The sequence below is a fragment of the Rhinolophus sinicus genome, linkage group LG11, assembly GCF_036562045.2.
Source record: "Rhinolophus sinicus isolate RSC01 linkage group LG11, ASM3656204v1, whole genome shotgun sequence".
NCBI classification, from domain to species: domain Eukaryota; kingdom Metazoa; phylum Chordata; class Mammalia; order Chiroptera; family Rhinolophidae; genus Rhinolophus; species Rhinolophus sinicus.
The window spans coordinates 10,743,623-10,767,778 of record NC_133760.1 but is presented as its reverse complement, the minus strand read 5'-3'; the positions used below and the strand labels follow the sequence as shown (position 1 = coordinate 10,767,778).

The following is a 24,156-nucleotide window of genomic DNA, read 5'->3' as shown; positions in this document are numbered from 1 at the left end:
ACAGTATGAAGTTTCTTGGGACTGTCAAGATCCTGGGTCTCTTCTGATTCTTTGTCACCTTGGGCAAGACTCTTCCTATTTCCTCATTGGTGAATCTGGGAGACAAACAAGACTCTGCAGATGTCAGGAGATTGTTCAAATAACCTAAAGAGAAAGCGTGAAAAAGTCGCTGCTGGCGGAAAAGGCGGGAAGCGCACTCCTTATTTCTAGGCTGGGAGACCCACACAGGCTGCAAAGCACAAAAGGCACGGAGAGGGGACTCCGGATGGGTTTCCGCCGCCACCTGCTTGTGCCTTGTCCCCAACGTCCTCCACCCCCGGGCCCCCGCGACACCCACTAGCCCGGGCTGCTCCTTCTCCCCCGCACTCTCCCGCAGCTCACAGGACAGGGCTGGCCCAGTGTGTGGCCAGAGCTGCCTGGGTTCAAAGGAGCCTTCGCAGGGCTCGTGCATTTCGGGGCTCTTTGTTTCTGAAGGCGGCCCCCACCTCACGGCCCCCGCCGCAAACCCTATTCCCGCATATCATAGCAGGTCCACCTTGGAGATGTCCAGTCTTGGTGTGTGCTGGGGCGGGGCGTTAATAGAGGCAGCGAGGGGACCCCTAAGTTTGGGTATGGGGGGAGAGGGAAAGAAACGCGCCTGACTGGCCTCCCTTATTATATATCTCTCCCTGCAGATGTCTCCATAGGGCTTCGCAGAGGGAGTGGGGGCGGGGTTGGAAGTTGGAGGTTGAGGGTCTGTTCTTCTGCTCTGTGGGCCGGGGAGGCAACTCGATCCTGGGAACCAGAAAATGCCATCATTGCCACGCTCCAGAGCACTGTTTTACTCTTGGGCGCCCAGAATTGACGGCTGGGAGGAGAAGCAGGGAAGGCTCAACATGACGCAACCATTTCCTGGGGAGAGTACAGAGTGGAAAGTTGAGGGCAGGTGACTCACCCACGGGGAGGGCAGCCATGGGCTAAACAGGGAGCAGGAAAACAGGGTTGGGGGAAACCTCTATTGTTGGACTGCAGCGAAGTGCAAGACAGGCATCCCTGAGCACGGCAACCCTGGAGGGGCCCCACGGGTGCACCCAGGGGCACACGTCTTTTTTTTTTCTTGTTCCTAAAGAAGTCCCTGTAACCTTTTTTTGTAATACTGGTTTAGAAGTGTAGAGCTCCTTTCGGTTTTTTTTTTTTTTTGTCTGGAAAGCTCTTTGTCCTTCAAGCCTAAATGGCAGCCTCGCTGGGTAGAGACTACTCTTCCTTGTAGGTCCTGCTTTTCATCACTTTGAACGTTTCCTGCCAATCCCTTTGGCCTGCAAAGTTTCTGCTGAGAAATCAGCTGACAGTCTTATATGGGAGCTCCCTCGTAGGTAACTCCCTGCTTTTTTTCTGCTGCTTTTCAGATTCTCTCTTTGTCTTCATCCTTTGGCATTTTAATGGTGTTGGGTTTTGCTGTGGGCCTCTTTGGGTTCCTCTTGTTTGGGGCTTTCTGCCCTTCCTGGGCTGTATGTCTCATTTTCTTCACCAGGTTAGGGAAGGTTTCCATCATTACTTCCCTAAACAGGTTTTCAATTCCTTGCGCGCTGTCTCCTCCTTCTGGTAACCCTCCGATGTGAATGTTGATACATTTGATGTCCCAGAGTCTGTTTAAGCTATCCTCATTCTGGGGGGATTTTTTTCTTTTGGCTGTTCTGATTGAGTGTTATCTGCTATCTTATATTCCAAATCACTAATTAGATCCTCTGTGTCATCTAATCTACTGTTGATTCCCTCTAACGTGTTCTTTATTTCAGTTACTGTAGTCTTCATTTCTGACTGGTTCTATTTTATGTTTTCTATGTCCACTTTTATGCTTCCTATCTCTTTGTTGAAGGTCTCACTGAGCTCATTCACATCCTTATAACCAGTGTTTTGAAGTCTGCCTCTTGTAGGTTGCTTGTCCCCATTTTGTGTAGTTATTTTTCTGGAGCTTGGTTCTGTTCTTTCCTTTGGGACATGTTTCTTTGTCTCCCCATTTTAGCGGCCTTCTTGTGTTTGTGTCGATATGTTAGATAGAGCTGCTATGTCTTCCGATCTTAGCAGAGTGGCCTTCTGTAGTAGGTGTCCTGTGGGACCCAATGGCGCAGTCTCCCCGATCACCTGAGCCGGGTGTTCTACACGTGTTTCTTTGTGGATTATGTGTGCCCTCCTGTTGTTAGTTGAACCTTGGTTGCTGTTCACACATCAGTGGGAGGGATTGATCTTCAGGCTGATTGGTTGCGAGAACTGGCCTTTACTACAGTGCAGGAACTGTTGTGCAGGGGCTGACCCTACTGAGCAGGACTTGCGTTAGCAGGGCTAGTGTGCCTGTCCCATCTGCACTTTGGATGTGTCTTTTGTGAAGGTAGTTGGATGGTGCTCTGTTGTGCTCTGAAGCAGGCCACCAGGTGTAAATGACTACCACAAGTTTTCTTAATCTGATGACTGCTCCAAATTGTCACATCCAAAACCACATTGCCATGACAATCCCCCACCTTTCTTTCTCTCTCCATGTTGACTTCTTATTCGTACTGATGCTCAGGTCACCTTTCCCTCCCTCCTGGTAGTCACTATGATGGTGATCTATGCCTGACGCAGCCAGTTTCTCCTTGCTATTTGCAATCAATCCAGCCCACATCCCTGTTCATGGAACAGCACTGACAGCTTTGATGTTCTCTTTGTGACCCTGTCAGAAGGAAGCAGGAGGAAGGCTTGCAGGACAGAGTCATAAAGTCCACAATAGTGTACAGTAAAGTCCCAGGCCTTCACATCCACTTACCTCTCTCTCACTGACTCACCCAGAGCAACATCAGGCTGTAAGCTCCATTCATGGTATGTGCCCTACATACGGTGTACCGTATTTAATCTTATACCACATTTTTTTCTGTGACTTTTCCATGTTTAGAGACACAATTACTTACCATCGTGTTACAATAAGCTACAGTATTCAGTACAGTAGCCCAGGAGCAATAGGCTATACCATACATCCTAGGTGTGTAGCAGGCTACACCATCTAGGGTTGTGTAAGTGTGAGCTCTGATGCTGGTACAAAGCCAAACCTCCTCACACTGTATTCACAGAAGGCGTCCCTGTGTTAGGTGATGCCTGACTGTTGTATTGCCAAAGACAAGGTGCGTGGAGTAATGGACCTCAGAGTCAAAGCTACAGTTCAAGTAGCCTGAGTGACAGAGACCAGTGGCATCGGTAGGTGATCCTAGTGTTCCCTGAAATGAAATAGGTGTGAAGTCTACTAAATTCTTACTTGGTCTGTGTAAGCAGAAGAGTTCTAGGTCAAGGAAATAAAAGTCTCCCATCTAAACTCAATCATAACATCAGAGTCAGTGCCCTCAATCAATTGCTAGACTTGGGCCAGTTCAAGGAGCTCAGAACCCCTTGAATGAAGGGAAGGCCCGGTCCCCTTGAGGAGGGATCCCAGCGCACTACCAAAATGCTATACTGTTATTCTTTGTCCTAGACTTCCCCAAGGAAGACCTATATTCCCAAGGAGACCTATATTCTTTTGACAGGGTCTCTGTGCATTGGGGAAAAACAGTCTTACTTTGGGGGACTACTGGACACTGGCTCTGAACTGACAGTAATTCTAGAGACCCAAACATCAGTGTCAGCCACCAGTTAGAAAAGGGACTTGCAGAGGGCAGGTGATCCATGGAATTGTAGTTCAAGTTCATCTCACAGTGGGCCCAGGGTGTCCCTGAACCTGTCCTGTGGTTATTTCTTTAGTTCTGCTGTTCATAATTAGAATATGTATACCCAGCCACTGGGAGAATCCGCACATTTGTTCCCAAACGTGTGGAGTGAGGGGTGTTATGGTCGGAAAGGCTAAGTAGGGCCCTGAAAACACAAGTAAGTGAGAAGCCACTAGAACTGCCTGTATGTAGAAAATACAAACTGAAAGCAGTGCCACATTCCTAGAGAGATTGCACAGATTGGTGCCATCATCAAGAATTGGAAGGTCGCAGGGGTGGGGATTCCCACGACTTCTCCACTCAAGTCTCCTCTTTGGCCTGAGCAGAAGAGATGGATCTTGGAACATGACAGCAGATCATCATATGCTTCAGTAGGTGGGGACTCCCACTGCAGCTGCTGTTCCAGATGTGCTTCGTTGCTTGACTCAATCAACATGTCCCCTGGTGGTTGCCATGCAGCTATCGGTCTGCAAACGCCTTTTTCTCCATCCTTGTCAATAAGGCCCGGCAGAACAGTTTGCTTTCAGCTGGCAAGGCTCAAATGCACCTTCATTGTCTTATCTCAGGGGTATACCAACGCTCCAGCCCTGTGTCATAATTTACTTTGCAGAGATCCTGACAGCCTTTTCTTTCCAGAAGACATCACACTGGTTATTGCTTTGATGACATTATGCTGACTGGACCTAGTGAGTGAGAAGGAGCCACTAGAATAGACTTATTGGTAAGACACGTGTGTGTGTTGGAGAGTAGGAAATAAATCTGGAAAAACCTCAGTGGTCTTCTACCTCAGTGAGATTGCCAGGGGTCCAGTGGTGAGGGGCATGTTGAGATGTCCCTTCTAAGGTGAAGGATAAGTGGTCACATGGGGCCCATCCCACAATAAAAAATGTGGTAGTTTGCTTAGTGGGCCTCTTTGGTGTTTGGAGGTTTCATATTCTTCATTTTGGGGTGTGTCTTCAACCCATTCACTGAGTGACCCCCAAATTTGTTAGATTTGCGGGGGGCCCAGAAGAGGAGAAAGCTCTGCCACAGGACCAGGCTGCTTTACCAACTGCTCTGCCATTTGCTTCTTATGATCCAGCAGGTGCAAGTACGCCCGACGTGTCACTGCAGAGAGGGATGCTGTTTGGAGCCTGTCGCAGGGGCCAATAAAGGGGAATCACAGCCCTAAAAGTTATGCAGCAAAGTCCTGCCATCCTCTACAGGTAATTGTTACCCTTTTGAGAAATAGCTCTTGGCCTGCCACTGGGCCTTGGTAGAGAATGAATGGCTGACCCTGGGCCACCCAGTTACCATGCGATCTGAGCTGCCCATCATGAACTATTTAGTCACCAAGCCATTAAGTTGGGTGTACACAACGAGACACCGTCATGAAATGGAAGAGGTATATATATGTGATTGAGTCCAACCAGGCCCAGAAGGGACAAGTAAGTTCCATGAAGACGTGACCCAGACGCCCAGGATCCCCACCCCTGCTGTACTGCCTTCTCTCCTTGCAAGTTGTGTGTAGTCAGTTGACATGGAAGAGACAGTAAGGTCTGGTTTCCAGATGGTTCTTCACGACATGCAGACATCACCCAACTGGACATTTACAGCTCTCCAGCTGCTTTCTGGCAAATCCGCACAGTGGACAGACCTTCAGGCCACGCACAAGACTGTCCTTTTGTTTGGAAGGAGCAATAGCCAGATGTGTGATTATTTCCCTATTCATGGGCTCTGGCCAATGGTTTGGCTGGATGGTCAGGAACATGGAGGTACATGATCAGAAAAGTGGTGACGAGGAAATTTGGGCAAAGGTATATGGACACGCCTCTCTGAATGGGCAAAAAACACAAAGATATTTGTGTCCCATGTGAATGTTCACCAGAAGGTGACTCAGCATAAGAGGAATTTAATAATCTAGTGGGAAGGTTTCCCTTTGTGTGGATCCCAGGCAGCCTCTTTTCCCAGGTGTGATAACCAATGGGCCCCTGAAGAAAGTGATGGGAATTCCATCACTCAGTCTAATTAAGTACAGCAGGTCTGTGTGTTTGTGTGTGTGTGTGTGCGTGCGTGCGTGTGCGTGTAGAGGAGCAGCCTTGTGTGTCAGAGCCCAAGCAGAAGGAGGACACCCCGACCGTAGGATGTGCTCACTGGGATAGGGCATCCCAACCTGAGTAAGAAGATGGCACCATCCACACATGGGGTGACACCTCACATGGAGTCACAGCCAGGCTGGGAGAGAAGGGCATCCATGCAGGAGGCCCCAGACCACCACACTTTCTCAGGCCAAGAGGGACTTGCTGCACTTGCCTAATTAAAATGAGGTGATGGAGCACTAAGAGGTGGCCACTGTGTTATGTGAGTGCCAGTAATATTCTAGCACCCTCCATCAGCAACAGCATCCCTGCCTTCTAAGGAGCAGAGACAATTACTTCTGCCATGAGGGTCATTCCTAACCTTGCCTGCTGATCTCTCGGAATGAGGAGCTCAAAGAGACAGGACAGCAGCCACAGCTTAGAATTTAATGGGATCCTTGCTATGTCCCTTGGTGAAAGTTCTTCCTCTCTGGGACCCAGGCCCTCTAGACCAACAGACCTAAAAGGCATGGGGATGAAAAGCATCAATTTTCCAAGTGGTTACTCGAAGTGAAGGTGAATGAGAGGGGACATTCTATCCCCAGGTTCCTAGACCATGTGTTCTAGCTTTTGTGGACATGGTAACCATTGACTTAAGGTGTATAGAGCATCCAGAAGCATAGCGTTACATCCTCATGGGTGTCATCTTCAAAATGGTGCCTTGGCTGCATCTTAAGGAGGCCATTTCAATGCTCTGTCAGACTGGCAACTTCTGGTGACATGTATGTGGTGGGACCAGTGGGTCCCGCAATCATGTGCCCACTACTCCTTCCTTCACTGTAAAGTAAGTCCATTGTCCAAGTTGATGTTGTTGGTCAGATAGCACACCAGTCTTGGCACCAGGTGACTGGTTGGTGTCCTTGGAGCTTGGTACCATACAACTGGTTCAGTGTTGGTCTCTGTTGTTGTAAATTTGAGCCTTCAGTGGCGGCAGTGGCTGTAGTAGCTGGGCAAGTGGGGACTCATGCTGTAGGGCCCGTGCATAGCATCCATCTGTGCCACATGAAGAGCCCATTGTGCAAGCACTGGGGAGCGTGAGGACCAATTTCCCCTCAGCACTGTCTATCTACAAGGCTGCCCATGGGTGCGACTGCAGTGCACCTTCTGTCCATTTCGGTTCAAAGGCATTTACTGTGCTACTACCTGTGAACAAGCTCAGACCCTTTCCTTCTTTGTTGGCTGGTGTGTCAGTCTGGGTTGTCCAAGAGAGAAGAACAAATAGGATATCTACCTATATGTTTATGTATATCTATCCGTATCTATATTTAATATTTATTTATTTGGAGAGAGCTGTTGATCGACTTAGAGAAATGTATTATAATGAAACAGCTCACAGGATTGTATAGGGTAAGAGGGCCCAATTATGCCTCGGAAGGCCTGAGAACCACAAGAGCCAATGGTATAAGTTGCAGTCTGAGTCCAAAGGCAGAAGACTGACATCTAAACTGATGGTTACTAGATCTTAGTCTTTCACTGCTGTCATGGTCATCAGTGGATGGCGTTGTTATCAATCATTAATATTAGCAGACATCTGCCTCCACCCTTTGGAGCGCATGCATCTTAATACCGTATTTCCCTGAAAATAAGACTGGGTCTTACATTAATTTTTGGTCTAAAAGACGCATTAGGGCTTATTTTCAGGGGATGTCTTATTTCTTCATGTACAACAATCTACACATATTTATTTATTCATGTACAACATTTATTCAAATACAGTCATGTCATCTTCTTCTGGAACATCCTCATTACTCTCCAAACCCCAAATTCCGGCTTGAATTTCTTGCAACTCCATTTCCTATAGAGCCATTCGCCCCAAACCCCAATCTCTCATGTCCAGCAATAGAGCTCTCCTTAAATGAGCACTTCTTGTCCATGTAGCCTGCTGTAGTGCATTGGCAACACAGCTGTCAGTGATTTTATCACATGAATTCTTCACCCAAGTCACGACCTCTTGCAGGCTAGGCTGCACAAAGTTTCCACGCTGATTTCTCTTCATTCTATTTTCAGTGTAGTCATTGATTTTCATGCGCAAATTGTCATTGAATGGCTTGTTTATTGCAATATCAAGAGTCTGGAGATAGGCAGTCATTCCTGTGGGAATCATTATTTGATCTACTCTTCTCTCTGCAAGGAAGTTCTTCATATCTTTAGCGCGGTGAGTGCTGGCTGAATCCCAGACTAGCACACCTCTCTGGCCACCTTGCAAAACAAGTGGCAGCATTAAATCAACCTACTCCCTTATAAATGCTTGCATGCACCAGGCTCAGTTTCAAGAACTTAAATGCCTGAAACACATTCAACCTCATCTTTCTTGCCCTCAGTGATGATTAGAGGTGGGGCTTTCTTTCCATCCAGACGAATTGCCAGAGTACAGGTAACATGTGCACTCTTGTAACCAGTGGAGGTAATGTAGATTGATGAGGCACCCCTCTGATCAATTGTCTTGTGAGATCCTTGGCCATAAACACTGCAGTTGCATCCCTAGTAATCGTGTTTGAGAGTTGGTATTTAGAAAAGTCAATGCTATCAACAAAGGACTTGAATGCAAGTGCACGTTTAATAACTTCAGTATCTTCCAGCTTGAACAGTGTTGTCGATCTTAGAGACAGTTCATATGGCTGAAGGAAGCCATCCAGCCAGTGTTGCGATGCTTTGAATTCTTTTGGGGCTATTTCTAGCTGTGGTGCCATTGCAAGGGCAAATGCTTGACTATCAGCTCTGTGCACACCCAACGCCTTTGCTCTCCTGTCAGTAATCTGTTTACAGATGATGTCTTCCAGCTCAGGGAATAATGGTTGCTGACCTGATCCACACTTGCACTTCTTAGCATTTCCCTTGTCCACCTGTTGACTGAGGTTATCGTACTCGGCTCACCATTTTTGGACCATTCGGAGATCCAACTTCTTCCCTTTGCAGAAAGCCGTAAGATTCTTGCCCCGGGAGTGGTCCATGATTCCTTTCTCATACTCGACAGAATAGCTCTTTCTTTTTGCACTCATCTTGTCTGGGGGTCAATATAGTATTCCCTTTAAATCTACCATTAAATCAAGGGTTAATTGAAGACTTATGAGACAGGAGTGGCAACAAAAATGATGACAGTTAAGAGTGATGGTCCACACAAAAGCAATGAAAAATTGCAGGCTCCAAAATTCAGAAAATGTTTCTTTATTTCACACAAGTGCATTAAGTACATCCATTACAACACATGACGTATTGAGTTATGAAGATTCATATTAGACACAGCTATGTCCATTCATTATCAAGTGCACATGTTATTCATTCGTTGTGTCTGTACTCCGATTGGTCATTCGTCAATAAGTCTCAAGTTCATCTGTTTACATAGGTGTTTACCTCTCATCCAAAGGCGCCCACTTGGGCATTTACAAATAATTATAATTTATATTATTATTTATTTCAAGTATTAATATCAATAATATTGTTTATTTATACTTAATTATACATTAATAGTATTATTTTATAATTCAATGAATCCATCTGGCCAATGATCTTAACTGAGGCCTATTTTGGGGTAGGACTTATATTACAAACATCCTGAAATATCATGCTAGGGCTTATTTTCTGGTTAGTCTTATTTTCAGGGAAATACAGTAGGCATTCAGCATACTTGCGACTTCTCGATCATCAGGTCTGATTACCACGCTGTCATCTAGTAAATGTGATGGTCCTCAGAATGCCCAGTGCAGCAGATCCTTAGAAGTACAGTGGGGAGCCGTGAATGTGTACTGTTGTTGGTCCCGTCAGTGCAAACTCTCACTGATTCATCTTCCTGATGAATTTTGAAGGACACAGTTCGGAACCACCAAAAGCGAGAGAGTCGAAGGGCCAGGCCGGGCGGGTCCAGTACCAGGCTCTGCTGTCTGCCCCCGGTGGAGTAAGACAGGCAGCTCCCTCCTGGCACATTGATGTGTTCACCACCCAGAACCCTCACCCTGTCCACAGGGTCCCGAGCGTTTCCTGGGTCACATCACGTGGGTGTCATTCATTCATTCTTGGCCACGTGATGGAACCCAATCTGCAGCTCCCGACTCTGTGGAGGTCAAGGCTTTCTCAGAGCCACAAACTTCTTGTCACTTGGCCTGTCCTTCTGGTGATCAGCCTCCGTCCTGGTCTCGTTAGTATGAGCTCAGGTGTAATGTAAGGGGTTCACGCATAACAAAGACACTCCCATCATGAGAAAATTCCAAGAGTTTTAGGAGTGACCTCCTAGGAGCCCAGGAGAAAGACCCGATAAATCACTGTGCAAAACCCAAGTCTGCACTTTCGGCATTTCTGCTTCACTAATGTAGCACTCGTTGATTCTAAGCTTACAATCTCATCATACCTACACCCTGGGGCCACGGCCAAGGGGTTCAATCCTGTGTGATAAGAGTTTTTCCCTTATTGACAAAGTATCATTTAATGGGGTTTATAGTTCATCATCCTTAGGATCCTCAGAATCCTGTCTCCCAGGAATAAATACTCTCCTGAGCCTTCTTGTGCATGTGAACCAGATTCTGTAATTCCTGTGTAGTGTGGTCTCTCCTCTCCCTTAGTCAACCCAACAATTCCTTCTTCTAGTTATGCTGAGATTTGGCCTTTCCTGTGTTTGTGGTAACCAGGAAGGCTGGTGGGCAGAGCTCGTAATGGGTCCAGGATTGTCTTATAAGGCAATCTTGTCTTGCCTTATTTGAGGCATGGGCAGAGTCTTTCAAGAAGCAGAGTGTGTTAGTTTCCTATTGTTGCTGTAACAAATCACCACAGAGTTAATGGTTAAAATAGCAGAAATTTATTACCTTAGTTTTGGGGGTCAGAAGTGAGAAATTAGTTTTAGATGGCTATAATAAAGGTGCACGCAGGCCTGATTCCTTTTGGAGACTGAAAGGGCAGATTCATCTCCTTGCCTTTCAGCTTCTAACGGTGACCTACATTCATTGTTCCATGGCCACTTCCTCCGTTTTCAAAGAACAAAAACAAACCTCTGCCTCCATCACACACCTTTTCTGACACTGCCCCTCCTGCTTCCGTCTTATAAAGTCCCTTGTAATTAGATCAGTTCCACCAGGATAATCCAGAATCATCTCCACATCTCAAGAGCCTTGATTTAATCAGATTTGCAAAGTCCCTTTTGCCAGGGAAAGTAACTATGATGGGGACGGAGGATTAAGACTTAGACATCTTTGGGGGTGCGTGTGTGTGCATTATTTTATCAAGCATGGGGCCTCCATCGTTCGAGAACAGGAGAGGGCCCTGTGTGAGTCATAGTTCTCTAGAAAAACAGGTTCAATAGGCACTGTGTACATGGAGAGTGAGGTTTTTCTGTTCAAGGAATAAACTCATGCATTTGTGGTGGTTGGCAAATCTGAAATCAGGGCAGACCCCAAACTGGAGACACAGGGATAAAGAGAAATTGTTGTTGTGACTCTGAATGCAGTCTAGAGAGGCAGATTTCCTTCTACCTTGGGAGACCTCAATATTTTCTCTTGGGGTCTTCAACTGATTGGATGAGGCCCACTGATATTATGGCGGATAATGTGCTTTGCCCAAACTCTATTGATTTAATTTTTCATCACATTTTATTTCATTAAAGACTTTTATTAAAAATATAGCTAACATACAATATTATCTGAGTTTCAAGGGTACACCATAGTTGTTCAACATTTACACGTTTATACCTAAAGAAGTGATCCCGGTGGACAAGACATAGAAACAACCAAAATGTCCTTCGATATGAATGGATAAAGAAGTTGTGGTGTATATACACAATGGAATACTATTCAGCAGTAAGAAAAAATGAAACAGTACCATTTGTGACAACATGGATGGATCTTGAGATTATAATGCTAAGCGAAATAAGTCAGACAGAAAAAGTTGAGAACCATATGATTTCACTGATATGTGATATATAAAACTGAAAATACCAAAAGAACAAGACAAATATATGAAGAAACAAAAATCTCATAGACACAGACAATAGTTTAGGGGTTACCAGGGGGTAAGGGTTGGGGGGATCTAGAAGAGGGTAAATGGGGTCTGATATATGGTGATGGAAAGAGAATTGACTCTGGGTGGTGAACACACAATATGAGATATAGATAATGTATTACAGAATTGTACACCTGAAATCTATGTTGCTTTACTAACAATTGTCACCCCAATAAACTTTAATTTTAAAAAAAGCAGTGATAAGTGTAAGTCCAGCAATCATCTGACTGCATATTATGCCATCAAAATATTACTGACTATATTCTCTATGACGTATTTGTTTCATACCTGGAAATTTGGACTACTTATTGCCCTTCACCTTTCCCCCACTTTTTAATTTTTCAATTAGAGTTGACACTCAGTATTATTTTATATTAATTTCAGGGGTACAGCATAGTGGTTGGACATTTATATAATTTAAGAAGTGATCCCACTGACTAGTTTAGTACCCACCTGGCACTATACATAGTTATTGCCATTATATTGAATATATTCTCTATGCTTCACTTTACATTCCCATGACTATTTTGTAACTACCAATTTGTACTTCTTATTCCCTTAACCTTTTTCACCGTGCCCCCCAAGCCCTTCCCATCCATCACCCCAACTAATATAGTACCCATCTGATACCACACATAGCTATTACAATATAATTGACTATATATCTTAGACTGTACCCTGCATCCCAATGACTACTTTGTAACAACCAATTTGTGCTTCTTAATCCTTTCTCCTTTTTTTCACCCATATTCCCAACCTCCCTCCCATCTGGCAACCATCAAAACGTTCTTTGTATCTATGAGTTTATTTCTGATTTGTTTCTTTGTTTATTTTGTTCTTTTGATTCAACGTATAAGCAAAATCACATTGCATCTGTCTTTCTCTGTCTGACATACTCCACTCAACACAACATACTCCAGTTCCATCCATGGTGCCGCAGATGACAAGAACCCATTCCCTTCCATGGCTGAGCAATATTCCATTATATCTATATCTATATCTATATCTATATCTATATCTATATCTATATCTATATCTATATCTATATCTATATCTATATCTATATCTATATCTATATCCATCACCTCCTCTTTATCCATTCTTCCATGACAGGCACTCAGGCTACCTCCACATCTTGGTCATTGTAAACATATGGATGCACATGACCCTTGAAGTAGTGTTTTGCGTTTCTGTGGATAAATACTCAGAAGTGGGATTATTGGGTCCTTTGTATCTTGTTATAGCCTTTGTTTTAAGTCAGTTTTGTATTGTATAAGTACTACTACCCCAGCTTTTTGTTTGTTTGTTTCCATTTTCATGAAATTCTGTATTTTTCTGTGTATAATGCACTCCTGTGTTTAATGCACACCCACGGTTTTGGCCCAAACTTTCAAGGAAACAAATCTTTTTTCTTCTTTTTTTTAAATTAAAGTTTATTGGGGTGACAATTGTCAGTAAAGTTACATAGATTTCAAGTGTACAATTCTGTATTACATCATCTATATATCCCATTGTGTGTTCACCACCCAGAGTCAGTTCTCCTTCCATCACCATATATTTGATCCCCTTTACCCTCATCTCCCACCCCCCTCCTCCCTTACCCTCTGGTAACCACTAAACTATTGTCTGTGTCTATGAGCTTTTGTTTCTCATTTGTTTGTCTTGTTCTTTTGTTGTTTTTGGTTTATGTACCACATATCAGTGAAATCATATGGTTCTCTGCTTTTTCTGTCTGACTTATTTCGCTTAGCATTATACTCTCAAGATCCATCCATGTTGTCACAAATGTTCCTATATCATCTTTTCTTACCACCAAATAGTATTCCATTGTGTATATATACCACAACTTCTTTATCCATTCATCTAGCGAAGGACATTTTGGTTGTTTCCATGTCTTGGCCACCGTAAATAAACCTGCAGTGAACATTGGAGCACATGTGTCTTTATGGATAAATGTTTTCAGATTTTTTTGGGTGGATACCCAGAAGAGGGATTGCTGGGTCATATGGTAATTCTATTCGTAATTTTTTGAGGAATCTCCACACTGCCTTCCATTGTGGCTGCACCAGTCTGCATTCCCACCAACAGTGTATGAGGGTTCCTTTTTCTCCACAGCCTCTCCACACTTGTTACTATTTGTCTTGTTGATGATAGCCATTCTAACTGGGGTGAAGTGATATCTCATTGTGGTTTTGATTTGCATTTCTGTGATGATTAGTGATGTTGAGCATTTTTTCATATGTCTATTTGCCATTTGTATGTCCTCTTTAGAGAAATGTCTCTTCAGGACCTCTGCCCATTTTTCAATTGGGTTGTTTGTTTTTTTGTTGTTGAGTTGCATGAGTTACTTGTATATTTTGGATATCAGCTCCTTATCAGATGCACTGTTTGCAAAAATCTTCTCCCATTCAGTTGGTTGCCTCTTTGTTTTGTCGATGGTTTCTTTTGCTGTGCAGAAGCTTTTAAGTTTCATATAGTCTTATTCATTTATTTTAGCTTTTACTTCCATTGCCTTTGGAGTCAAATTCATAAAATGCTCTTTGAACCCAAGGTCCATAAGTTTAGTACCTATGTTTTCTCCTATGCAGTTTATTGTGTCAGGTCTTATGCTTAAGTCTTTGATCCATTTTGAATTAATTTTGGTACATGTGACAGATAGCAATCCAGTTTCATTCTTTTGCACGTGGCTTTCCAATTCTCCCAGCACCATTTATTGAAGAGGCTGTCTTTTCTCCATTGTATGATTTTTGCTTCTTTGTCAAAACTATCTGTCCATATTTATGTGGTTTTATTTCTGGGTTCTCAATTCTATTCCATTGGTCTACATGTCTGTTTTTCTGCCAATAACATGCTGTTTTGATTATTGTTGCCCTGTAGTACAAGCTAAAGTCAGGGAGTGTGATACCTCCAGCATTGTTCTTTTTTCTTAGGATTGCTTTGGCTATTCGGGGTCTTTTGTGGTTCCAAACAAATCTGATGATTTTTTGTTCTATTTCTTTAAAAAATGCCATTGGGATTTTGATGGGGGTTGCATTAAATCTGTACATTGCTTTGGGTAATATGGCCATTTTGACTATGTTGATTCTTCCAATCCATGAGCACGGAATGTCTTTACATTTCTTTGTGTTTTCTTCAATTTCTTTTTAAAATGTCTTATAGTTTTCAGCATATAGGTCTTTCACATCCTTGGTTGAGTTTATTCCTAGGTATTTTATTCTTTTTGCTGCAATTGCAAAAGGAATTCTGTTTTTAAATTTCTTTTTCTGAGATTTCATTGTTAGTATATAGGAATGCAATGGACTTTTGTACGTTGATTTTGTAGCCGGCTACATTACTGTATTTGTTGATTGTTTCTAATAGCTTTTTGGTGAAGTCTTTAGGGTTTTCTATATACAGCATCATGTCATCTGCAAAGAGTGACGATTTAACTTCATTCCTAATTTGGATGCCTTTTATTTCTTTCTCTTGCCTGATTGCTCTGGCGAGGACTTCCAACACTATGTTGAAAAGCAGAGGTGATAGGGGACAGCCCTGTCGTGTTCCTAAATGTAGAGCAAAGGGCTCAGTTTTTCACCATTAATTATGAGATTAGCTGAGGGTTTGTCATATATGGCCTTTATTATGTTAAGGTATTTTCCTTCTATACCTATTTTATTAAGTGTTTTAATCATAAACGGATGTTGTATCTTGTCAAATGCTTTTTCTGCATCAATTAATATAATCATATGATTTTTGTCTTTTATTTTGTTTATGTGATGTAGCACATTGATGGATTTGCATATGTTAAAACATTCATGTGCACCTGGGATGACCCCACTTGGTCGTGATGAATAATCTTTTTAATGCATTGTTGCTAGAATTTTGTTTACGATTTTTGCATGTGTATTCATCAGAGATATTGGTCTGTAATTCTCTTTTTTTGTGTTGTCCTTGGCAGGTTTTGGTATCCGGGTAATGTTGGCCTCATAAAATGAGTTAGGGAGTACTGTGTCTTCTTCAATTTTTCGGAAGAGTTTGAGCAGGATTGGTATTAGATCCTCTTTGAAGGTTTGGTAGAATTCACTAGTGAAGCCATCCAGTCCCGGACTTTTGCTTTTGGGAATGTTTCGGATGACTGATTCAATTTCCTTATTGGTGATCGATCTGTTTAGATTTTCCAGTTCTTCATGGTTCAGCCTTGGAAGGCTATATGTTTCTAAGAACTTGTCCATTTCTTCTAGGTTATTGAATTTGGTGGCATATAGTCCTTCATAATATTCTTGGATGATCCTTTGTATTTCTGTGGCATCCATGATAACTTCCCCTTTGTCATTTCTGATTTTGTTAATTTGTGTCTTCTCTCTTTTTATCTTAGTGAGTCTAGCCAAGGGTTTGTCAATTTTGTTAATCTTTTCAAAGAACCAGCTCTTTGTCAGATTAATTTTTCCTATTGTCTTTTTGTTCTCTATTTCATTTAGTTCTGCTCTGATTTTTATTATTTCCTTTCTTCTGTTGGCCTTAGGTTTCATTTGTTCTTCTTTTTCTAGTTCTTTAAGGTGTAACGTGAGGTTATTTATTTGGGATTTTTCTTGTTTCTTTAGATAGGCTTGTAATGATATAAATTTCCCTCTTAGAACTGCTTTTGCTGCACCCCAAAAATTTTGGTAGGATGTATTTTTCATTGTCATTTGTTTCTATGTATCTTTTGATCTCTCCTCTAATTTCTTATTTTACCTGGTCATTCTTTAAAAGTATGTTGTTTAATCTCCATGTATTTGTGTTTTTTCCTGCTTTGTTTTTGCAGTTGATATCCAATTTCAAAGCATTGTGATCAGAGAATATGCTTGGTATGATTTCAATCTTCTTAAATTTGTTGAGGTTAGTTTTATGTCCCAATATATGGTCTATCCTTGAGAATGTTCCATGTACACTAGAAAAAAATGTATAGTCTGATGTTTTTGGATGAAGTGCTCTATAAATGTCAATTATGTCAATTTCATCTAATGTGTCATTTAGGGCTGCTATTTTGTTATTTATTTTCTGTTTGGATGATCTATCCGTAGCTGTTAATGATGTAGTTAAGCCCCCTAGTATAATTGTGTTTTGATCATTTTTTTCCTTTAGTTCTGTTAGTAGTTGCTTGGTATATTTCAGTGCTCCCTGATTGGGGGCATAAATATTGATGACTGTTATGTCTTCTTGTTGTATAGTCCCCTTTACCATTATGAAATGTCCATCTTTGTCTCTTGTTATCTTTTTCACCCTGAAGTCTGTTTCATCTGATATCATTATGGCTACACCTGATTTTCTCTGGATACCATTTGCTTGGAGTGTCAATTTCCACCCTTTCACTTTGAGTCTATGCTTGTCCTTGTAGCTGAGATGTGTCTCTTGGAGACAGCATATGGTTGGGTTTAGTTTTTTGATCCAATCTGCTACTCTGTGCCTTTTTATTGGTGAGTTCAGTCCATTTACATTTAGGGTGATTATTGATATGTGAGGATTTCCTGTCATTCTATCTTTAGTTTTCTGGTAAGGCTGTGTCTCCATTGTTTCTTTGCCTTTTTGTTGTTGTCTATTATTTCTGTGTGGTGGTATTCTATGATGTTTCCCTCTGTTTCTTCTTTTATTACAGTATATATTTCAGTTCTGGATTTTTCTGAGTGGTTACCCTTAAGTTTATATAAAAGAAAGTTTGATATTTAGAGTATTCCATTTTCTTCAGCATGCTTAATTTCTCCATTCCCATATTCTGGTTCAGGCCTTTACTCTCCCCTTTTATTGTTTTGGTTGCCACAAATTGTCCCTGTTGATGGTGGTCGAATAGCCTCCTTTAGTATTTCTTGTAGTGCAGGTCGTGTATTAGAAAATTCCCTCAGCTTCTGTATGTCTGGAAAGGTCTTTATTCCTCCTTCATATCTAAAGGATATCTTTGCTGGATATATTATTCTTGGCTCATAATTTCTCTCTTTCAATAGTTTGAATATTTGGTTCCACTCCTCCTGGCTTGTAGAGTTTCTGCTGAAAAATCTGATGATAATCTAATGGGCTTTCCTTTGTAAGTTACCTTCTTCTTTTCCCTGGCTGCCTTGAGGATTCTTTCTTTGTCGTTGATTTTAGACAGCTTCAATACAATGTGCCTTGGAGAAGGCCTGTTGGGATTGAGGTAATTAGGTGTTCTATTTGCTTCTTGGATTCGAGGATCCAGTTCTGTCCACAAGTTTGGGAAGTTCTCATCGACTATTTGTTTGAATATATTCTCTGTTCCTTTCTGTCTGTCTTCTCCTTCTGGTATGTCCATTATTCTTATATTGCTCTTTCTGATGGAGTCAGAAAGTTCTTGTAGAGTTCTTTCATTTCTTTTAAGTCTCAAGTCTCTTTCTTCTTCCATCTGTGTCATTTCCAGGTTTCTATCTTCGATGTCACTGATTCTTTCCTCCATCTGGTCAACTCTACTTCCTAAGCTGCCTATTTCATTCTTAATTTCTTCTATTGAGTTCTTAATCTCCAGAAATTCTATTTAATTCTTTTTTTAAATTTCAATCTCTTTGGTAAAATGCTCATGTTGTTCTTTGATTGTGTTTCTGAGTTCATTAAACTGCCTTTCTGTATTTTCTTTCTTCTCGTTGAGTTTTTTAAGAACTGCAATCTTGAATTCTCTTGTCATTTAAGTCACATATTTCCATATCTTTAACTTCATTTTCTGGAGGCTTTTCACTTTCTTTCTGAGCTGTCTTGTTGCCTTGGTTATTCATGGCAATTAATGATTTATTGTTTCTCTTCCTAGACATCTACAGGAGTGGATTCTGCAACAGGTGGATAGGAAGAGGTCTTTCTTTTGTTTTCCAGCACATGTTTGTAGAATGTTTTATTTTCTCTCCGACTGCAGCCTGTTTTTCTCTCTCACACGGTAGTGCTATGTTTTCTCTGCACTATTCCAGCTTCTCACACAATGGGGGGATTCCCTGGGAGACAGGCTTCTCCTCTGTTAATAGTTTGCCTGGGTCACAGGGCACAGTGTCCGTGTGGGTATGCAGAGAGCTTTTGAAGTTCCAAAGCTCTTCCTGCACCAGATTCTGAGCCCATGTGTTTCAGCAGCTCTGTTTACTCCTGCAGGGATCCGCCTAAATAGGTGGGGACAGAGGCGGGGTGAGTTGTGACAGGTGGCCTAGAGCAATGGCGGCGACCACCACCACAGCCAGTCCTGCTTCCACAGAACCCTCCCCTTTGCTGCAACTAGTAGGGCTGCAAATCTGTGTCTGCGGACCACAGTTCTCAGAACTGCAAATATTCTGTTCTTTTGATCTGACACTGCTACTGTTCCGCTTCTAGCACTGGGAAGGTGAGGGCTGGTGAGCTCTGGGAGGGTAGGAGGGGGCAGCTAGTCTCAGTGCCTAAGATTTCCATTCTCTGCAGCAGTGAAGGCTTAAACCACCATTTTCAGCCTTCTTCCCTCAGTCTTTGCTCCAAGGTCTCTGCCGTGAGCACTGGGTTCAGCCGTGTTATGTGCTGTCCCCTCAACCCTGTGGGCCATAAATGGAGCCCTAGCAGTCCCAGTTTTTCCTCTCCCACAGCTGCAGAAGCTCTGGGATGCAGCGAGCTCAGAGCACTGAGCTAGGTCTGCGTCCTGCTCCCACACAGCTCTATCTCCGCACTTCTCCCTTCCCTCCTCCCCTGCTTGCGCGATTTGCCCACCTTTAGGTGAATTCAGTAGTGAGCCTCTTTGTCTTGCCTGTCTGCTGTGCAGGGAGTCCTTTGTGGAGTTATAGCTATTTAATTCATTGTAAATTCCAGGGGAGATTTCCAGAGGCTCACCTCATGCTGCCATTTTGATGATGTCTCCAAAACAAATCTTTTGTTTCAATTTTTTAATTCAAATTTTTGTTTGCTTACATTTAGGTACTTGTTTTTTGTATTATAAATAAATTTTAATATTTATTTTTTAATATGTTATGGTATAAGAAATTTTTATGTACCGGTAACAAACTTACAATATTTACTCATCATAGAAGTCCAAGAACTCTTCGTCATTGCAAGTTTGTCATAAATTCAACAAAACTGATTATTGTATTCTAGGGTATTATTTTGAATGTTGATATCATTATTGGTTTCTAGAGTTACACTTTTAACTCATAAGCATAAATAAAAGATTTAGAAGCATTTATACATATATGGAATTAATACTACCCAAGTATAATATGAATCCTTATTTTTCCCCTCACAGATTTGGGGGGGGAAAAAAAAAGAGCACATTATACACGGCAAAACACAGTATTTATTTATTTATTCCTTTACTTTCTGTCTGTGTGTGTTTTTCAATCTGAAGTGATTTTCTTGTAGTCAGCATATGTAAGGGTTTTGTTTTCTTATCCATTCAGCCCTCCTATGTCTTTTGATTGGAGCATTTAATCCATTTACATTGAAAGTAATTTTTGATAGATATGTAGCTATTGCCATTTTATTACTCATAATTTTGACTTTCTTCCATCTTAAAGAAGTCCCTCTAACATTCTTTGTAATACTGGTTTGGTGGTGATGAACTCCTTTAGCTTTTCCTTGTCTGGGAAACTCTTTATCTGTCCTTCAATTTTAAATGATAGCCTTGCTGGATAGAGTAGTCTTGGTTGCAGGTCTTTGCTTTTCATCACGTTCTATATTTTGTGCCAATCCCTTCCAGCCTGCAAAGTGTCTGTTGAGAAATCAACTGATAATCTTATGGGAGCTCCCTTATAAGTTACTAGTTGCTTTTCTCTTGGTGCTTTTAGGATTCTCTCTTTGTCTTTAACCTTTGCCATTCTAATTATAATGTGTCTTGGTGTAGACCTGTTTGGGTTCATCTTGTTTGGGACTCTCTGTGCATTCTGGACTTGTATGTCTATTTCCTTCACCAGGTAAGAAATTTTTCAGTCATTATTTCTTCAAAAGTTTCTCACTCCCTGTTTTCTCTCTTCTTCTTCTGGTACTACTATGATGCAAATGTTGGTACACTTGATGGTGTCCCACAGGTCTCTTAAACTATCCTCATTTTGGGGGGTGGGGGTTCTTTTCTCTTTTTGCTGATTTGATTGTGTTCTATACTATCTTGTCTTCTGAATTGCTGATTCGATCCCCTGCTTCATCTAATCTCTGGTGATTTCTTCTAGTGCAGTTTTCATTTCAGTTATTATATTCTTCACTTTTGACTGGGACTTTTTTATGGTTTCTATGTCCTTTTTCATGCTTGCTATCTCTTTGTTGAAGTTCTCACTAAGTTTCTTGGGCATCCTTATAACCATTGTTTAGAACTCTGTCTCTGATAGGTTGCTTGCCTCCATTTCATTTAGTTCTTTTTCTGGAATTTTCTCCTGTTCTTTCATTTGGGACGTATTTCTTCATTTCCTCATTTTGGCTGCCTCTCTGTGTTTGTTTCTATGTATTAGGTAGGTCTGCTATGTCTCCCAGTCTTGGTCATGTGGCCTTATGTAGTAGGTGCCCTGGCACAGTCTCCTTGGTCACCTGTGCTGGGTGCTCCAGAAGTGTCCCTTGTGTGAGTTGTGTGTGCCATCCTGTTATATTTGAGCCTTGATTGTTATTGGCACATCAGTGAGTGGGATTGACCCTCAGCCTGATTGGCTATGGGGTTTGGGGTGCTGTGTGTGGGGCTGCTGTGTGTGGGGCTTACCCCACTGAATGGGATACACCCCAGTGGGCTCTGGTGCCTGTTCAGACCTCCGTTTGTGTGTCCACTTGTGGGGCTCTGCTGTGGTGTGAAGCCAACCTCCAGGAATGGTGGTTCTGAGGCCTCTTGGGAGGGGCTGTAGTGCAGGTCCAGGTCACCCACTGCCTGTGACCAGCTGGGGACTACCTGGTAGGAGGTACAATGTGATCCACAGTTCTGCAGTTTTTAGCTGCCTGTGCTAAACCTGGAGTCATATGGGAGAGGCCACGCTGTGAACTAAGGATGGCTGCCCCCAGTACTGGGTCTGGGGTAGTTCCACAAAAAGCCAGGACACCTGGAGTCCTGCTGCCACCTGCTGGCTCCCTTAAAGTGCAGCCGTTGATAAAGCCTCGTGCAGTATGCAAGTTGGATGAGGCAGGGCCTCAGGGAGTCTCTAGAGTGGGAAGCATTGTGGTCTCCAGGTTAATGTAGACTCTGGTTTAGTGCCTGTGCTGAGCCTGGAGTGAGTTAACAAAAGTCTCAGAGCACACTGAGACCAGCTGTTGCTCTTCTATGACCGATGGACTCTGATAATTTTTCCAAGAAAGAGTGCAATGTGGACTGGGCTGGCTACTCACAGAGAAAGTGCCTCAGGCATTGGGGGAGTTGGGTGGGGTGGAGTCCCAGTGAGTCAGCAGGGCAGAGCCCTAGAGCTCACCAGACCAATCAGATTCAGATTTGGCTGTAAGTGTAGGGGGAGGGCTCAACACATTAAAGATGGCAATCGCCTGCTGTCTGCTCTGGAGAAGAACCCCTCACAGAGGAATTGGGACCCTCCCCCAGCCCTGGCCTCAAAGTCACACACCGCAGTAGGCCCCTTTTATGCTTCTGATGCCCCTGAGTCACTGTCCCTCTGCTAGAGCCCAAGGTGAGTGCCTTCGAGGAGTGAATCTGTGTGTGGGCCCTTAAGAGGATGTCTGGGTTTCTCAGAACCTTCTGTCCCACCCAGATGGTTGGAACCCCCGCTCTTTTTTATAGCCAGATATTGTGGGGGCTCTTCTTCCTGGCACCAATACTCTGGGCTCAAGAGCCTGGAGTGGGGCTGGGGTCCTTTTCTTCTCTGAGGGGGAACCTCAGTGGCCAAAGTATCCCTCCCAATTATCATCCACTACTTGGAGGTTTGGGACCAGCCTGTTTCAAGTCTCCGCCCCTCCTACTATTACTGGAAATAACGTTGTACCTCACCTTTTTTTCTATTTAAAGGAAAGAATTCAGTTAGGAGACAGAGTTTGTGCAGCATAGAAGAGCAAGCATTTTATTAGTAAAAGCAAGTATATACCGAGACATGTAGCAGGCTGGCCCAAGAGAGAATGCAGCTTCTCCTTACATTATGTGAGAGTTTTTGTTTGTTTGTTTGTTTGTTTGTTTGTTTGTTTTTAAAGATTTTATTGGGGAAGGGGAACAGGACTTTATTGGGGAACAGTGTGTACTTCCAGGACTGTTTTCCAAGTCAAGTTGTTGTCCTTTCAGTCTTAGTTGTGGAGGGCGCAGCTCAGCTCCAGGTCCTGTTGCCATTTCTAGTTGCAGGGGGCGCAGCCCACCATCCCTTGTGGGAGTCGAACCGGCAACCTTGTGGTTGAGAGGACACGCCCCAACCAACTGAGCCATCTGGGAGCTCAGCGGCTGGCAGCTCAACTCAAGGCACCGTGTTCAATTTTAGTGGCAGGAGGCGCTGCCCACCATCCCTTGCGGGACTCGAGGAGTTGAACCAGCAACCTTGTGGTTGAGAGCCCACTGGCCCATGTGGGAATCGAACCGGCAGCCTTCAGAGTTAGGAGCATAGAGCTCTAACCACCTGAGCCACCGGGCCAGCCCCTATGTGAGAGTTTTTATCTCTATGGGTAGAATTGTCTCCACTCTCCCTCCCTGTTATCTTTCTCTTTTCTCTGCTGAGGTGTTCTGTCCTCCCCTGTGGTTCTCAAGGTTGCCTCTCAGAGTGTAAGCGCGAACCTGTTAATTTCCCATGATTTATTTGAGAAGCTCATTAAAAAATGGCCCTGAGAAGCAGGATGTATATTCTCATAAGTGGGATGGTGTCGTGCGGGAGATCCTGCTCGCTGCGCCATTTGTCATGCAAGGCGGCCTGCGGGGTCGCTGGTCCCACTCCTCACATAAGAACGCAGGACATGGTGAGGCCAAAAAGGAATAACCACAAAGACATAGGTAGGGGAGTCATACCACTATATTTTCGCTGGCAGCTGGGTTGGAGACACAGGAAGCAGGAGCCACACTGTCTGCAACCCGCCATCCTGACTGCAATCCGCACTTGCCAGCTACCATCTTCTTGCTAGCCCCCATTTTTCTGCTAGCGTAGCCACAGCAGTTATGTTAGTGACCAATGGCTCACTGGTTGCAGCTGACGGCCAACTAGCCACAGCTAATGGCCACCCAATCACAGTTGATGGCCATTTACTACCTAAGCCAGCACCTTTCCACGTGAGGCCGAGAGCCTGGAAACTGCACTCCTGGCTCTGTCCCCACAGATGGTTTCTCTCTTTCTCTAGCTTCTAACATATCCCTTTGATTTAGAGGCATGTGTTAGCCTGAAATCTGGCCTTTAACAACACAACCCTTTGATTTATGTGTGTGTGTGTAAGCCTGGAATCAGCTGGGCTAGTAAGGCATTGGGTCCCCTAAGTGAGGGCAGCTGCAAGAGTCTTGACCTAAGTAGGAG

The 24,156-nt window shown here is 43.2% G+C and overlaps 1 long non-coding RNA gene across 30 annotated transcripts in view; it reads left to right on the top strand.

The window, feature by feature from the left end:
* The window catches only part of LOC109439545 (uncharacterized), a 102,417-nt gene that overhangs the window by 50,057 nt on the left and 28,204 nt on the right, over positions 1-24,156 (top strand). For 11 of the 30 annotated variants that reach the window (XR_012490064.1, XR_012490052.1, XR_012490057.1 and 8 more), the window contains one exon: positions 4,789-4,912. The exons of 10 other annotated variants lie outside the window; for them this stretch is intronic. This is a non-coding gene — a long non-coding RNA (uncharacterized LOC109439545). Of the gene's footprint in view, positions 1-4,317; positions 4,429-4,788; positions 4,913-24,156 lie in introns of all 30 variants that reach the window. 9 more of the 30 variants (XR_012490058.1, XR_012490046.1, XR_012490044.1 and 6 more) reach the window with 4 other exon arrangements.